This window comes from Macaca mulatta, chromosome 4 (genome assembly GCF_049350105.2).
Source record: "Macaca mulatta isolate MMU2019108-1 chromosome 4, T2T-MMU8v2.0, whole genome shotgun sequence".
In the NCBI taxonomy this organism is placed as follows: Eukaryota; Metazoa; Chordata; class Mammalia; order Primates; family Cercopithecidae; genus Macaca; species Macaca mulatta.
Genome location: NC_133409.1, coordinates 178,127,877 through 178,144,742, shown reverse-complemented (window position 1 = coordinate 178,144,742; position 16,866 = coordinate 178,127,877). Strand labels below are relative to the sequence as shown.

Sequence of the window (16,866 nt, the reverse complement as noted above, 5' to 3'; positions counted from 1 at the left end):
TGGGAGGATCACTTGAGCCCCAGAAGTTTGAGGCTGCAGTGAGCTATTATCCTGTCATTGCACTCCAGCCTGGGTGAAATACTGTCTCTTGGAAAAAAAAGAAAAGAAAAGAAAAGGAAAGAAACTGAACATTAAAACCAGAATCCCTAGGAAATTATTTCTAGTATTTTTGTATTGTTTCCAAGTTATCTGTACAGACAATTGTAAGTAATTGGCCTGTTTGGAGGAATCTCAGCCAGTTTCGACGACTCTCTTTGTTGCCTTCGTGAAGTCCCAAGGTAAGTAACCTGTCAAGCATACATACATTCATGGGGTGCCTTCTGCCTATTACAGTAAAAACAGCTAGAACTCAATGTGCCCCCAAACAGGTAAACAGGCTCCCAGAATGTACTTTAATGGGACTTAAGATAGTCTGGTTATTCTATAAATTCTGAGAGTAACACCTGTGTTCTTGCTGACTCACCACTAGCAGAAAATTATTAAGATGGCCATTTACAGGGTACGCAATGTTTTCTAGCTTAATTAGCCTCCTACCTTCATCCAGGAACTAACGCCAGATGGCTCTGTCCTCATGGCAGTCACCTGGCCGTGACCAGAATCCCAGTTTGAGTGTCTCTGCAGGGAGGAAGAAAAGGGGGAGGAAAGGAAGGAAAGACACCAGTATTTATCACACGAATGCCTTGTCCCTGGCACTGTGCTTCCACATATGTTCCTGATTAATTGTCCCAGCAACTCTGAGAGGTTGGTGTTACTATGTTCAGTTTCCAGATGTGGAAACAGAGGCTTAAGGACTTGGAGTAATTTACTCAAGATCCCAGAGTCAGGAGAGAGGGAAGCCAAAATTGCAACTGTCCTGCTCCAGTGTGCACGGTCTTTTCATGGGAGGTTTGTACAAACAACACCAAATTCTAAGCCTTTACTCTCAGCCTCCAATCATGCAGAGTATTTCCTGACAAATTCCTGGTAACAGCATTGCTCTACGGCATGCCCCGAGAGTCTTGGGAGTCATACTTGGTTATGAGAAGTATAAAACAAAAATAAAACTCTAAGCGCCCCCAACCAACTGAATGGATCCCTCTCTTGGCCAAGAGGGATTCCAAAAAATACCTGAAAAACTACATCAGCCCATGATGTTCCGGAGAGTCAGACTTGCCTCCTTCTACTGTCTTCCCGTTGGAGTTCAGACACGACTGACCAACATTAACATTGACTCAGAGACCTTAAGACTGAAAAAACAAACTCTTTGTAGCAATAACCTACCACATTTCCACCTGACTCTGGTATGGAATTACATTGCGGATAGCAGGCCCTGAAAGAAATGGCAGTATTTTATCCCAAAATATATTTCCTTGACATATTTTGAAACGGCCCTGAAAACCTGTCTCTTGTGGGGGAAATTTGCATTCTATAATCTTCTTCCCTTATTAGGCCTTTTCTGGAGAGGCTGACACCTCTTAAGGTCAGACAAGAGACATTCACCACCTGTTCTCTCTGAAGCCTGCTATTTGGAGGCTTCATCTACATGACAAGAACCTTGGCTTAAGCTCCAGCTTAACTGTTTTTTTTTTTTTTTTTTGAGACGGAGTCTCGCTGTGTCGCCCAGGCTGGAGTACAGTGGCCGGATCTCAGCTCACCGCAAGCCCCACCTCCCGGGTTTACGCCATTCTCCTGCCTCAGCCTCCCGAGTAGCTGGGACTACAGGCGCCTGCCACCTCGCCCGGCTAGTTTTTTGTATTTTTTAGTAGAGACGGGGTTTCACCGGGTTAGCCAGGATGGTCTCGATCTCCTGACCTCGTGATCCACCCGTCTCGGCCTCCCAAAGTGCTGGGATTACAGGCTTGAGCCACCGCACCCGGCCCAGCTTAACTCTTTCAACCAATTGCCAGTCAGGAAATCTTTGAATCCACCTATGACCTGGAAGCCCCTGCTTCGAGATGTCCTGCCTTTCTGGGCAGACCCAATGTATACCTTACGTGTATTAATTTACGTATTTCCCTGGGAACTTCTGTCTCCCTAAAAGGTATAAAACCAAGCTGTAACCCAGCCACCTTGGGCACACGTTCTCAGGACCTCCTGAGGCTGTGTCACTGGCCATGGTCCTTAACCTTGGCAAAATAAACCTCTAAATTGATGGAGGCCTGTCTCAAATACTTTCTGGTTTACAGAAGAAAAGTAGAAATGGGAGTACGAGTAGGCCAAAGAAGAGAAGAATGGACATGGTTTCACCCTGATGATGTCAGTGTGCTGAGTAATATCTCAGACCTGTGATTATTACATTGCCTGGCCAAATAGGACACGTTCCTCAAGATTAGGCTCAAATGCTACCTAGTATCTGTCCCACTTTGTACTCCCCACCCTGGAATCCTCTTGGTTCAGTTAAAAGTGTGTCACATTCTTGACTGGCATCTCCAAACTGAATATACCTTCACTCTACCCGCCACCCCTAAACCACTCAGGTTCAGAGAAAGCTTCTAAATGGGAGAAAGGATCCTTAGCTAAGAGATCTCTGGTTCCCATGCCAGAATCCACTCAGAGGGTCAGTTTGTGGCTTCCCTTCAGTGGGGCTTGAGAGACAGGGCCAAAGGGACCCACCAACGTAACCTGGGAACAGTTAAAAACCACGTGCACCTGCCAGATAGACCTACTAGAACCTCAGGCCAGTGTATTCACGTTTTTGGTTTTTGGATCTCCCTCCCTCCCTCCCTCCCTCCCTCCCTCCCTCCCTCCCTCCCTCCCTTCCTTCCTTCCTTCCCTCCTTCCTTCCTTCCTTCCTTCCTTCCTTCTTTCCTTCCTTCCTTCTTTCCTTCCTTCCTTCTCTCTCTCTCTCTTCTCTCTCTCTCTCCTTCTTTCTTTCTCTCTTTCTTTTTGTTATTAGAGACAGGTTCTTACTATGTTGCCCAAGCTGGAATCCAGTGGCTATTCAACAAGTGCCATCTTAGCCTGCTGAGCACAAGGAATCCTCCCACCCACTTAGTCTCTTGAGTAGCTGGGACTACAGGCACATGCCACCATGCCCGCCTGGCTTTTTTGCAAATCTTTTTAATGATTGGCTTTTTAAAAAACGGTTGGATCCTCATACCTACTTCTGCATTCAACAAGTTTTGACATGTGTTCTGCTTGAAGTATGTGAAGAAAATCCAGCCTCGGATAGATACAGAGCTGGAAAGGAAGGAGTGTCTTTAACAGCCTTTTCAGAAGACTGTAGACATTCTTCTTCGATATGACACCAAGACTAAACTGGATGTCATTTCTTTAAGGTAGTTACAATGTGGAATCTGAAACCTTATCATCAAACTGTCCACACTATGTTACATTACAGTCGGTTTATCTTGTACTTTACATGGATCTTTTACCAATGCATGGTTGTGTAACGTTATACGTTGATCACTTGGAAAGTATGGTTCACTGAAAAATGCAGGTCTTCCAAATGTTGACAGCTTTTCTTATCCAATAATAACAATCACATTTGTTTCAATGCTAAGCTCACCATAAAAGTCTTTAAATACCAGGTAGCTGCCAAGCTCATGGTGCATACAAGCATTTCAAAATTATCATTTTTCCTTCAAAGTTCAGATTTTCGCATCAGCAATGCATTATTTCAGTTGTTTCACTGTGCTTCATTGTAGTCAGAGGCTCACATGGGACATTTTCAAGAAAATGTCTACCAGATGCCCAAGTCTGAATAATTATAGTTTATCCATTGTTCTTTTAAGTAAAAAAAATAGTGTTTCACTATAAAAGCAGCCAGTTCAATTCAAAACTCAATCATCCAAGAGCTTTTCCTCAAGGCAACCGTCATACATTGGTAGTAGAAGTGACAAAATACTTCCTATTTCGTCACCGAATATTAAAAAGACATGCACTCAAGAGTTGAGAGTTAATAAAATTAATTCTTTTTATTGGTTTATCTAGGATATTTTTAAGTGATATTGGCAAGGTTTTACCCATCATTGCTTTTGCAGTATCAGTGCAAGTGTCCACAAAGTTAAAAAGGCAAATAATGTCTGAACATTGTTACGAAAATAGTTTCAACCTCACAACCCAACTCCCTTTCCCCAAAGGCTCTAGGAGACCTGGGGGCCCACCAGCCACACACCAAAAACTGCTCTCCTAGCCTGCTGTCATTGCTAAAGTCTGCACAGACTTTGACCTGAAGGGGGAGCTCAAGGCCTTCCCAATCTTCTTCCTTCCCTCTCCTCCCTGCCCACCCTTTCCCTCAACTTTGGGACAAAAGAGACCAGAATGGAAGACCCAAAGGGACTCTAGCTTTGGAGTTTAAGCTTCCTTCATCCCGGCTGGGCGTGGTGGCTCAAGCCTGTAATCCCAGCACTTTGGGAGGCCAAGGCAGGTGGATTGCTTGGGGTCCGGAGTTCGAGACCAGCCTGGCCAAGATGGTGAAATCCCATCTCTACTAAAAATTCAAAAAATTAGCCGGGCGTGATGGTGCCTGTAGTCCTAGCTACTCAGGAAGCTGAGGCAGGAGAATTGCTTGAACCTGGGAGGCGGAGCTTGCAGTGAGCCGAGATCACACCACAGCACTCCAGCCTGGGAGACAGAGCGACACTCCATCTCAAAAAAGAAAAAAGAAAAAGAAAAAGAAGCAACAACTTCCCCCATTCCTGGTGAAACTCTCACTTTTTTTTTTTTTTTTTCCTTAAAGAGACAGAGTCTTGCTCTGTCCTCCAGGCTGAGTGCAGTGGTGCAATCATAGCTCACTGCAGCCTTGACCTCCTGGGCTCAAGCAATCCTCCCACCTCAGCCTCCTGAGTAGCTGGGTGCACCACCACATGCCCAGCTAATTCTTATTTTTTGTAGAGATGGAATCTCTTTTTGTTGCGCAGGCTGGTCTTGAAATTCCAGCCTCAAGCAATCCTCCTGCCTTGGCCTCCCAAAGTGCTGGAATTACAGGCATGAGCCACCACACCCGGCCTCTATTCAGTTATTTATGTGGCCCATTCCTCCACATTAGGTTCCAAATACAACATCTCCTTTATTGTTCCATTTACCCGAGACCCAGTGTCTCCTTCTTAGGGTTGCACCCTATGAAGAGTCTACACGAGGCTCTCTGTGACTGGAGAGAGGAGAGGACCTGAGTTCCATGAAACCATGGGAACCACTGCTTCTTTTTGTCATACGGGGTCATTGATGAAACCAAGTCTTGCGCAGTGTGGCAGCAGATGTCGGTTCAGAGCTGCTGGTCTTCCCTGCGTGCTGCCTGCTCTCTCAACAGCCTGTCCCAAGCCTGCTCTCGCATGTCCGTGGGAATAGGTGCTCTAAAGTCCGGGACTTAACATCCACTTCCACGCCAGCCATCGTTCTCCAAACCACAGCCACAGGGCCATGGAGAGTTGGCCTGGGTGAGCCTTTGCACCCGCCACACAGTGGTTTCCCCCTTCAGCCTGGATTCTCTCTGTCCTCCTTTTCTGCCTCTGAGCCTCCACCACCTCCATGTGACTCAGCTTCAGGCATCCCTCGGGGGGAACCCATGGGCACCCGGTGTCCAACCTACGTCCTCCTCAGAGGACTCGGCTCTGTCTGCCTCCCCCTGCTATGTTTTGCCTTCTGCCTTCCTTATTCCCCTGTTTTAGCCATGCTTGATTCGGTTTTACAGCCCTTTGTCTCCACACTATTCATATATGTATGTGTGTGTGTGTGTGTGTATGTGTATATATATATAAAATGCTTGAACGCTTGCTGTTTTGTTTTCCATTTTCTCTTTCTAGTTTAATTTTCTTTATATTCCTTTAAGGTAAAAATGTCTTGCTTCCAACTTGTTTTCCCTGATTTAGTATTAACTGCTTTTAATTGAAAAAGTAATAAAAGCACATGACGAAAATGGAAAGAGGTGAAAAGCATATACAATGAAAAGCAAGCAAGACCTCTGCTCTCCTAATCCCTGTCTCCAGAGGCAACACTGCTACTGGCTTCTTGTGTTGCCTGTTAGAAGTCCTCTATGTGGACAGGCATGGTGGCTCATGTCTGTAATCCTAGCACTTTGGGAGACTGAGGCCGGAGGATCCCTTGGGCCCAGGAGTTCAGGACTAGCATGGGCAACACTGAGAGACCCAGTCTGTATAGAAAATTGAAAAATTAACCAGATGTGGTGGCACACGCATGTAGTCTGAGCTACTCGGGAGGTGGGAGAATCCCTTGAGGCCAGAAGCTCAAGGCCGCAGTGAGCTATGATGGTGCCACGGCATTCCGGCCTGTGCAACAGAGTGGGACCCTGTCTCAAAAAAAAAAAAAAAAAAGTCCTCTATGTACATAACAAGCACACTCCTCCCCTTTTATTGCACTAATAAAAGCTTGGTATTCACACAGTTCTGGGCCTCCCTGATTTTTTCTTAACTCTGTATCTTGGGGATTGCTTCATATCCGCACAAGAATAGCTACTCGACTCCCTTCCCTGAGTTCCCATTAACTGAATTCATGTCGCAGGAAGAGGACTGTGGTCTGTCAACACACCTGGACATGCCTGCTCTGCGGCCCCATCAGACTTTGTCCCCAGGCCATTGTATGCTCTTCAAGTTCATTGAATCATCCTAAAACTCCTTTACTACCCTCCTAACATCATCCATGCTTCCTCACCTCCCTTTCCCTAAAAGAAAGGGTATTTAACCATCTGTACCCCATTGCATGGTGGGAGAATCACACACTAATAAATTTATATGACTCTTCTCCTGTTAATCTGCCTTTTATTCTTTTTTAAGAGACAGGGATCTTGCTCTGTTGCCCAGGCTGGAGTAGAGGGTATAAGCATAGCTCACTGCAGCCTTGAACTCCTGGGTTCAAGTGATCCTCCTTCCTCAGTCTTTTGAGTAGCTGGGACTATAGGCATGAGACGTGACACCTGGCTTTAATCTATCTTTTGTCAGTTGATTTTCAGCCAGCATTCAGAGGGCAAAGGGGAAGGTTTCCTTTGGCCCCTCTGACATAAATTATGGATGTCCCATAGTATATTGAACCTGTGCCCTCTTCACAGAGCATGTACAGTGTTTCTGCTCTTTTCCTGTTACTAACAGTGCTTCAGTGAAATACATATGTACACATGAAAGTATGGGATCAAGTTCTAGAAGCAGACTTATTAGGTCAAAACTATTTCTTTGAAAACATTGATAGATATTATTTTATTGCCCACCAAAGAGTGAGCCTTTTGTCAAAGATGGTGGGAATATTGATCCCTGTGTGGTTTCTTTTGGCTTTGCTCATTATAATTTTTGCCGCGAAGAAATGTTGGATTTTTAAGCAGGTGAATTACTGTTTATGCTTTGCAGGTACATTCATGTTGGCCTTTTGATTTTGTTTCTTGCTTGAGTCAGGTCTTGCCCAGTGAGGGTTTTCTTTTTCTTTTCTTTTTTTTTTTTCCTCGCTTACACTTTCTTAGAGTCCCCTTGGGATTCGATTTTTGTATTACTTTTTTTTTTTTGAGACAAAGTCTCACTCTGTCACCCAGGCTGGAGTGCAGTGGTACGATCTCCACTCTGTAACCTCTGCCTCTCAGGTTCAAGTTATTCTTGTGTCTCAGCCTCCTGAGCAGCTGGGATTACAGGAGTGTGCCATCATGCCTGGGTAATTTTTGTACTTTTAGTAGAGATGGGGTTTCACTGTGTTGCCCAGGCTGGTCTTGAACTCCTGACCTCAGATGATCTCCCTGCCTCAGCCTCCCAAAGTGCTGGGATTACAGGCGTGAGCCACCGTGCCCAGCTGTATTACGTTTTTCAATCTACCTGGAATTTATTTTGAGAATTAGAAGTCAGAGAGATTCTTCCCACCTCATAGCCAACTGGTTATACCAGTGGTATTTATTAAATGATTCATATTTTCCTGACCAATTTTGAATGCCACCTTTATCCCATACAGTTCTGTGTTCTTTTAGGTGATGGCCAATCAGGTGCAACCTCAAGAGGGGACACAGGAGAGGCTCAGAAACAGTTTATAGTCCTTTCAGGTCCTGGAGACAGGAGGCTGGCCATGCAGGTCACTTAATTAATTAAAAAGACAATTAATTAACTGTATTTTTTGGTGAGGGATTATTTTACTTTTAACTTCTTAGTGTTTAATTTGTAATCCTTCATTTCATCTATTTTTCTGATTTTAACTTATTTATCACCTTTAGCTTTTTGTCTCTTTTATCCCAAACCTGATTTACTACAAGTTGTCTATTTTCATGCACAAACTATCACACCACGTGCAGAGGCCTGCCTGTCAGTCAATAGTTCAGTTTTGGCTGAACTGCCACCTTTGTTTCACAATAGTAAAATGATGATTTCACAATTGTTTGAATATCTTATTGCATTTTGCCCTTATTTTATACAAAATAGTGAACAAGTCTAAAATAAAAAATGCAATTCTATTTGTATCATAAATAATGAGAGAAATATAGAAATATTAGCTGCCTCCCAAGCTTTTCACTTACCAGCATTACACCGATCCAATGTGTCTTCAATAGCAAAAGCTGAAGGTGGCTAGGAGCTATGGGGTTGGGATCTGAATCTAACTCCCTGCATGGTGCAAGAACTAAAATCTGAAAAATGAACACACAACTGGACCCATGACCACTGAAATCCCCAGAGACTCTGGCAACAGGAAGCCTTGTATTGTTTTATTCCGCAGCCACATTTTTACCACCCAGAACTCACAGGACTCCCATAGAAAACTCACAAAAATCAGTTCACACACAAAGAATTACAAAGCACTGCAAGAAATGAACACCATGAATAAGATGCAAGACCCAGAGATGGAATATTTATGCCATAATTGAGAATGTTATCACCTTTGTAATTCTCTGGCAATGGAGGTCTTGTATATGTGGTCATTGCTCAACTTCTTTATAATTAACTCTGGTACTTTTGTACCACCTCCACAATAGCAGGGTGTTTCATACTGATATTTTGCCCTTTTCTTCCTTCATTCTCCTGGCTTAAAATACTATTATTGGCCGGGCGCGGTGGCTCAAGCCTGTAATCCCAGCACTTTGGGAGGCCGAGACGGGCGGATCACGAGGTCAGGAGATCGAGACCATCCTGGCTAACACAGTGAAACCCCGTCTCTACTAAAAAAAAATACAAAAAACTAGCCGGGCGAGGTGGCGAGCGCCTGTAGTCCCAGCTACTCGGGAGGCTGAGGCAGGAGAATGGCGTAAACCCAGGAGGCGGAGCTTGCAGTGAGCAGAGGTCCGGCCACCGCACTCCAGCCTGGGTGACAGAGTGAGACTCCGTCTCCAAAAAAAAAAAAAAAAAACTATTATTTTCATTTCTTTACTTCTTCTTTCTCTTCCTTCTTCTCTTTTTTTTTTTTTTTTTTTGAGACAGGGTCTCGCTCCTTGCCCAGGCTAGTGTGCGGTGGTGCGATAATAGCTCATTGCAGCCTCAAACTCCTGGGCTCAAGTGATCCTCCTACTTCAGTCTCCCAAGTAGCTAGGATGACATGTGCACACCAACACCCCCAGCTAATTAATATCTATTAATTATATATTTAGATATTAATATCAATACCTATTAATTAACATTTAATAATACATAAACTTATATAGTTATACACATTAACTATATGTTTTATATATTATATAATATATAATATATTAACTATATAAGTTTATATATAACTATATAAGTTAATATATATTAACTTACAAATATAATTAACTTATAAATATATATTATATTCATAATCTATATTAACTTATAACAGGGTCTCACTGTGTTGCCCAGGCTGGTCTCGAACTCCTGGCATCAAGTGATCCTCCTACCTCAGCCTCCCAAAGTGCTGAGAGCCACCATGTCTGGCCTTATTTTCATTTCATAATAATATCATTTCCCCTGAATTTCTTCCACATCATTGTTTTATTTAATTCACCCTTCCCTTTTAATAAAGGCCCAAGACAGGCGTGGCCAAAGGGATGGTATCAGCCGGGCAGCACGGCAGGAAGGGTGAGAAGCCCACCTCGCTGCGCGTTCCGGGTGAGGTGCCAGCTGCCTTTTCTACTGAACGCACATCCTATTTGAGGACAGCTTTCCACCTCCCCAGGATCCAGGCAACTCTCAGGACATAATTTATTTCTCTGTGCAAGCGGCACGTGCATTTCTGGCTCTGTCAGGTGACCGCTGGAATTGTAGCCTCATGGGCGAGGCTGCACACTTTAGAATCTGTGATCTCCGATGAATGCAACTATTGGATTTGGAGCAAATCAAAGCCTGCCGCAAGCCAGGAGGGGAAGGGAAGGAGGAGGTCACACTGGCAAGGGCCCTTGGAAGGACTCATGTGCCGCTGACTGTCCTGTGGTCAAGTGGACCGTGGTGGAGGGTGCTGTGGGCATCCATCATCGAACCACTAGGTCTGCTGGTTCACAAAGCAGCTTCCCATGAGTCATTTCCATCCCCGCACCTCCTTCTCAACGGGCACGAGAGGAGTCACTGTGGACATTTTCCCTCAACACAAAGTCTTCCTGAATAGGATTGTTTTTTTGAATGGGGCAAGCTGGGCAGCAAGCTTTGATTTTTCTTTCTTAGGAAGGCACTGAGAATGGCACAGACGGGCAGGCCATTTCATCCACCGACTAAAGCCTTGGTCCCCATGAAGCATTCTGTGCACTGAGACCTGGCTGACCCTGGGCTTTTCGGATGCACTGTAGCCCTCAGGGAGGACCTGGTGCTTTTCTGGGGGGATTGGAGTCCCTGGAAGGCACGTTAGCCAACCGCCCATTTGCAGCCCCGCAAGCCTTTCCCGACCCCCATCCTACCCGGCCCCTCCCGCGGGCCTCTCCTCCTGGCCTCCTTCCCTCGCTTTGGTTTTTTCACAGCAATTGTCGCCATGGGATGCTACTTACACCCTAGTGTGGCTGCTTATTCTGACACAATCTGAACCCCACTGGAAGAAGCCTGGAACCCAGGCTTGTTCACCTGTGTCTCCCCAGCACTGAGCTTGGCCTGGAGTGATGCTTGTTCAGTGAGTGAGAGGCACTGCTCCTGGTGTGTGTGGCTTCCTCCCCCGACAGATCACATGTGGGTGCCACCGTGGACCACACTGGGGAAGCCGTCTCCCGGGACCAGACTCAGCCTTCATCACTGCCCAGCCTGGTGCCACCCAGCACCTCTCCAGTCTGCCCCCTTCCCCAGACCCTGGACAGTCCTGTTCATCTCTCTGCTCACCCCCGCGTGTTAAGAACCTGACCCAGAAAGTGGGCACGCGCGGGTCCCAGGAGCTGTCTGGGCGCACTAGGCCTCTGGGCGAAGGAGTTGACTTGCCAGGCCAGGGGCAGTGGCTCCAGTGCGAGCTGCCTCTCTTGTGGCCTAGATCCATGCAGTGAGGTTCACGGCTGAGTTCTTCCAGATCTGTTGGCTCCCCAGAGCCTCTCAGCACATCATGGGAGCCCATTCTCAACTTGTGTTTGGCTTTTTGGGGCCTGTTTCTAACAATACATGCTTGTAAGGGACCCAGGTTTTAGAATGTTCTTTATTCCAAAGTCAAGGTTTTTAAAATTTTATCCCATCTGCTGGCTGAAAAAAAAAAAAAGGTGGGGGCAGAAATAAGGGTGACAAATGAATCAGCCTTCCCACCTTGCTCAGAAAAGTTGCTATTCCAGCAAGCCCTGAATGGCAAATTAGATGTGATATCTATGTTTGTCTGTTTGTCTTTAGTCATCTTATAATTTTATTTTATTTTAAAAATAATTAATATGTTTTATCTTTGGAGCAGTTTTAGGTTTACAGACAAACTGAGCGGAAGCTTTCCCATACACCCCTCGGCAACCCAAGCTCATTGTTTGCTCTGTTAACAATGAACATGAATGTAATGTATTTGTTTCAGGTGATGAGACATTGATACATTCTTTTGTATCATATATTTTTAAATTTAATTAACTTTTTGCTTAAAATTTTTTTTAATAGAGACGAGGGTATCACTATATTGGTCAGACTGGTCTTGAACTCTTGGCCTCAAGGCAGTCCTCTTGCCTCAGCCTCCCGAAGTGCTAGGACTACAGGGATGAACCATTGTGGCTAGCCTTATTACTATTTTTAGTTGAAACACAATTGTACATATTTATGCGGTACAGTGTGATATTTCAATTCATGTATACGATGTGTAGTGATCAAATCAAGGTAATTAAGCTGTCCATCACCTAAAACATTCATCATTTCTTTGTGTTGGGAACATTAAAATGTGCTCTTCTAGCTGGATACATTATTTTATTTTATTTTATTTTATTTTTTTTGAGACGGAGTCTCGCTGTGTCTCCCAGGCTGGAGTGCAGTGGCGTGATCTCGGCTCACTGCAAGCTCCGCCTCCCGGGTTCCCGCCATTCTCCCGCCTCAGCCTCCCAAGTAGCTGAGACTACAGGCGCCCGCCACCACGCCCGGCTAGTTTTTTGTATTTTTAGTAGAGACGGGGTTTCACCGTGTTAGCCAGGATAGTCTCGATCTCCTGACCTTGTGATCCACCCGCCCCGGCCTCCCAAAGTGCTGGGATTACAGGCTTGAGCCACCGCGCCCGGCCTGGATACATTATTTTAAACTAAAGTCCATCGTTTACATTAAGGCTTAGTCTTGGTGTTGCACATTCTACAGGGTTTTTCTTTTCTTTTTTTTTGAGACGGAGTCTTGCTCTGTCGCCCGGGCTGGAGTGCAGTAGCACTAACTCGGCTCACTGCAGGCTCTGCCTCCCGGGTTCACGCCATTCTCCTGCCTCAGCCTTCCAAGCAGCTGGGACTACAGGCACCCGCCACCTCGCCCGGCTAATTTTTTTGTATTTTTAGTAGAGACGGGGTTTCACCGTGTTAGCCAGGATGGTGTCGATCTCTTGACCTCATAATCTGCCCCCCTCGGTCTCCCAAAGTGCTGAGATTACAGGCGTGAGCCACCGCGCCCGGCCCATTCTACCGGTTTTAATAATGTTATGCATCCACCATTACAGTGGCATGCAGAATAGTTTCACTGCCCTCAAACCTCTGTGCTCTGCCTACTCATCCCTCTCTCCCCTAAACCATGGCACCCACTGCTCTTCCTATCTCCAAGTTTCGCCTTTTCCAGAATGTCATAGTGAGAATCATACAGTATACAGTCTTTTCAAGCTTCTTTCACTGAGTCATATGCACTTCAGTTTTCTCCCTGTCTTTTTGTGGCTTGACAGTGTGTTCCTCTTTACTGCTGAATAATATTCCACTGTCTAGATATACTACAGTTTATTGATGCACCTACTGAAGGACATCTTCGTTGCTTCCAAGCTTTGGCTTCAAATTTATTTATTTATTTTTATTTAAAATATTTTAATTTCTAAAAATGTTTAAATCATATTAAAATTTAAACAATTTCATTGTACAGTACTTGACAATACATTTCAACCAACTGAAATGCAAAACAAATCAGTAAATCAGGTTTTGTTTACTTTCTAAGCTTAATAATAAACAGACTCTTGCTCCTCAAGAAGATGCAAAAATCAGCAACAGTGAAAGTGAAATATTTAAATAGGAATCTGAAACAAAACGAATTCAATCTGATCAAATCCACAATTAATTGAAGTTTTCATTTTATTCGATTGTGAATAAAATAGCAGCCACTATTTCATCCAATATGCCAATGATATCAACTAAATGATCTGCCTGGCATGTGCAAAACAAGAACAGTTATCTTCTGCTGAAAGGATATGAGCTTTCAAATTTGGTTTTCATGTCATAGTTTCCAAATAAACTGCTCCACCAAAAACAACAGTGTAGGTGCTACGTATCTTCCAGGGTTTCATCATATAGCCATTTATAAGCACAATCTTTGGAACACTCTATAGTTTCAAAAAGTTTTTTGAAGTTTTGAGGGTACACGTTAGTTATTTTCTCTTCTTCCTTTTTTCCTATTTGCGGCAATATATCCATTGCATCAAGTGGAGTCAGTGAACGTAAGTGGTCTATTACATTGGCACTGCGCCTCACAAAACAGTGCTTTAACATGTGAAAAAATATATTATAGTGAATAAGTGTTAAGTTCTTGGTAAATAAATTTCCACAAGGAGTCATTCGAATAAGATACAGATTGTGTTGTAATAGTTCTAATAATTCCCTATGCTTTGGGTTTTCCAGCCGCCCATTTCGGGTGTACACATCAAATGATGACCAAGGCTCCATGTGCAGAACCTTAATCTCACAAGCTGCGTGCCAGATAACACTTCATACATGATACAAGTCTGGATTTCGGGTATCTGCTGTTAGTTTCTGGAATTCTTTTTCACCAATAAAGATATTTCATTCTATTCGTCCAAATTTATATATAGAAGTACAGGAATACAAGTCATATGCAGGTTTCCAAAATGCCCTTTCTTCACCTCTACTTGGGAACATTCCAGTTACTTTTCAAGGGATGCCTGCTGTCCAAGGAACTGCTTCTATTCCCAAATTCTGAAACAGCCCTTGAGAAGCCATAGCAGGTGGTTTTATTACTCCACCACTTCTAGGATCTATTTTAAAGAAGTCACAGTGACTCACTTGTAGTTTTCCATCCAGATTTTTTCCTAAGGACTCCAAATGTGCAATAAAAGTTTTGTCACTTTCAAGGGCAACCGCTTTGGCATCAACTTCAAGTAATGCCTGAGTCAGGATTCCAGGACCCGGATTGCACTGCAGCAATAGGTGTGGAGGTCTGTTTTGTTTTCTCTATACGATTGGCGACATTTGTCACTGCCCACAGTGGGCAGCGCCAGGGTCTCAGCCAATCTCCGATTTGTTACGTAACGCTTAAAGTCTAAGCTGGACTTAGACATCTTCCTTGGCGTGTTCCTGAAATCCAGATTGGGCCACAGCTGCGGAGAGGAGTCAGACAGGCCACGGCGGTTCCTCGCCGGCAAGTGCTTTCCCGTCGCGGCTCCAGACCCTCAAATGCAAAAGTGACCAGCGCCCGCCAAGGCGGAGAGCCTCAGCCAAGGAGGAAGCCCGGCCACTGGGATCCACATGTCCTTGTCTCTCAGGCCCTCTCCAAGGATTACCCAGGGTCGCTACTATAGTGAATCCCTAAATTTATTTTTAATTATATAATTGAAACATACATATATGCACTTGGAGGAAAAATTAAAGCAATACAGACAAAAGTATTATTTCTTTGCTACTATTCCACCTCTTCCAAGTTCACCACATTCCCCATGTGCATCTTTCTAGATCCTTCCTAAGCATTTATAGATATTTATGTACACAGAGTATGTTAATTATCTACGGCTGTGTAACAGATTACCTCAAACTTAGTATGTCTTTAGCAACAGTAAATATTTACAATTGTACAGCTTCTGAGGGTTAGGGAATTGGGGAATGTTTTATTAGGGTGGTTCTGGCTCAGTTTCTCATGAGGTTGCAATGAACCTGTCAGCCAGGGCTACAGCCATCAGAGTCTTAAATCTGCTTCCAAGGAGGTTAACTCACATGGCTGGCAAATTGATGCTGGTTGCTCTGAAGGGCTGCTTGAGTGTTCTCACAACATGGCGGCCAGCTTCCTCAAAGCAGGGGAGGGTTGGGGGAGTGCTCAGCTCTTTTGTGACTCAGCCTTGGACGTTACACATTACCACTTGTGCAGCCTCCTGTTGGTGACATGGGCTATGGGAGAGGTGTGAACACCAGGAGGCAAGGCTTGGCGACTGTTTTATAAAGACTGACTACCATGTAGAGAAACTAATGGATTTTTTTGTAGTTTTTGTGGAAAGCTTTACATTTGGGAAAAGGAAAAGTTACAAATCTTCATCGTTTTTAAGCTTTACTGATACACACAAAGCAAGCAGTATTAAAACACATCCCATGCCAGTTTGTAGCAAACAATCTGTGTTGAGGAATTTTAGCCATCATAGTAGTGAAAAAATGATTACATATATAGTGTGATGATTTAAACTTTGTGAGAACTGATCTGTTAAGGTTTGGATATGGGAAGATTGCAGGAATAAATTAACTTTCACATACTTAAAATCTCCTCACAAGAACACCCTACATTTATCACAGTGCTGAAGGTGCTACGGAAAGCACACGCTTACGGAAAACAGGCTCTAAGTTTTATTTTTCCTTTATAAAGGAACCCTCTTGGCCCTACTCTGATTTATTTTAGGTTTGGGCTCATTCATTTTGACCCAGGTGGTTGGGTTTCTCCTTATTTACAAACAGGTGTTTGCCTTACAATTCTGTTGTCTATTCCCCGTCACGCTGCATGAGGTCAAAGTAGAGGTCTGTTTGGAAATGCGACGTCAAACGTCGTCCGCTGGGGAGCAGAGCAAAGGTAAACACGGTGAAAGGTCCTGCAGCAGCAGCCAGCCAGACACAGTCAGGACTTGCCTGGGATCACAAACGCCTCCTGCCAGGGTGCCAGCCCCTCACCCCACACAGAACCACGGGCTGCTGTTTACTGTCCTGACCTCACAGTGCCATGACTACTGATCACGGGTGAGCGCAAACACAAGAGTACAACAGTGTGATGGTCCAGAGGAAAACTCACATCAAAACACCTGTTGGTATCTTCTGACGTCCTAGGTTCAAATGTCCCATGACCTTGGGGCTTGGCTCTTCCATGCCCCAGCCCTTCCAAACGGCACACTCAGGGCCCACTGCATGCTGTCTCAGCAGCAGACCCGGTGCACGTTACTTAATCCCATTGGAAAGGGGGCACTGGAACAGAGAGAAAGTAGAGGAGGGGAGTCTGGGGAAAAAATTAGTCAATCGGTATGTAAACAAACCTGCACGCTGTGCACATGTACCCTAGAACTTAAAGTATAATAATAATAAAAAAGAATTTTAAAAAATGAGTTATCCATTTGCAAACTGCTGATTTCTTTGGGCATCGTGCCTATAAACTTTTTGTAAAGCATCGGTGATTTCACCAGTCTTCCACCCAAACTTCACCATAAGTTTGATGTTTC

The 16,866-nt window shown here is 44.5% G+C and overlaps 1 pseudogene; it reads right to left on the bottom strand.

The window, feature by feature from the left end:
• Positions 1–13,598: 13,598 nt before the first annotated feature.
• Positions 13,599–15,060, bottom strand: LOC710669 (dimethyladenosine transferase 2, mitochondrial-like; annotated as a pseudogene).
• Between the last annotated feature and the right edge of the window lie 1,806 nt (positions 15,061–16,866).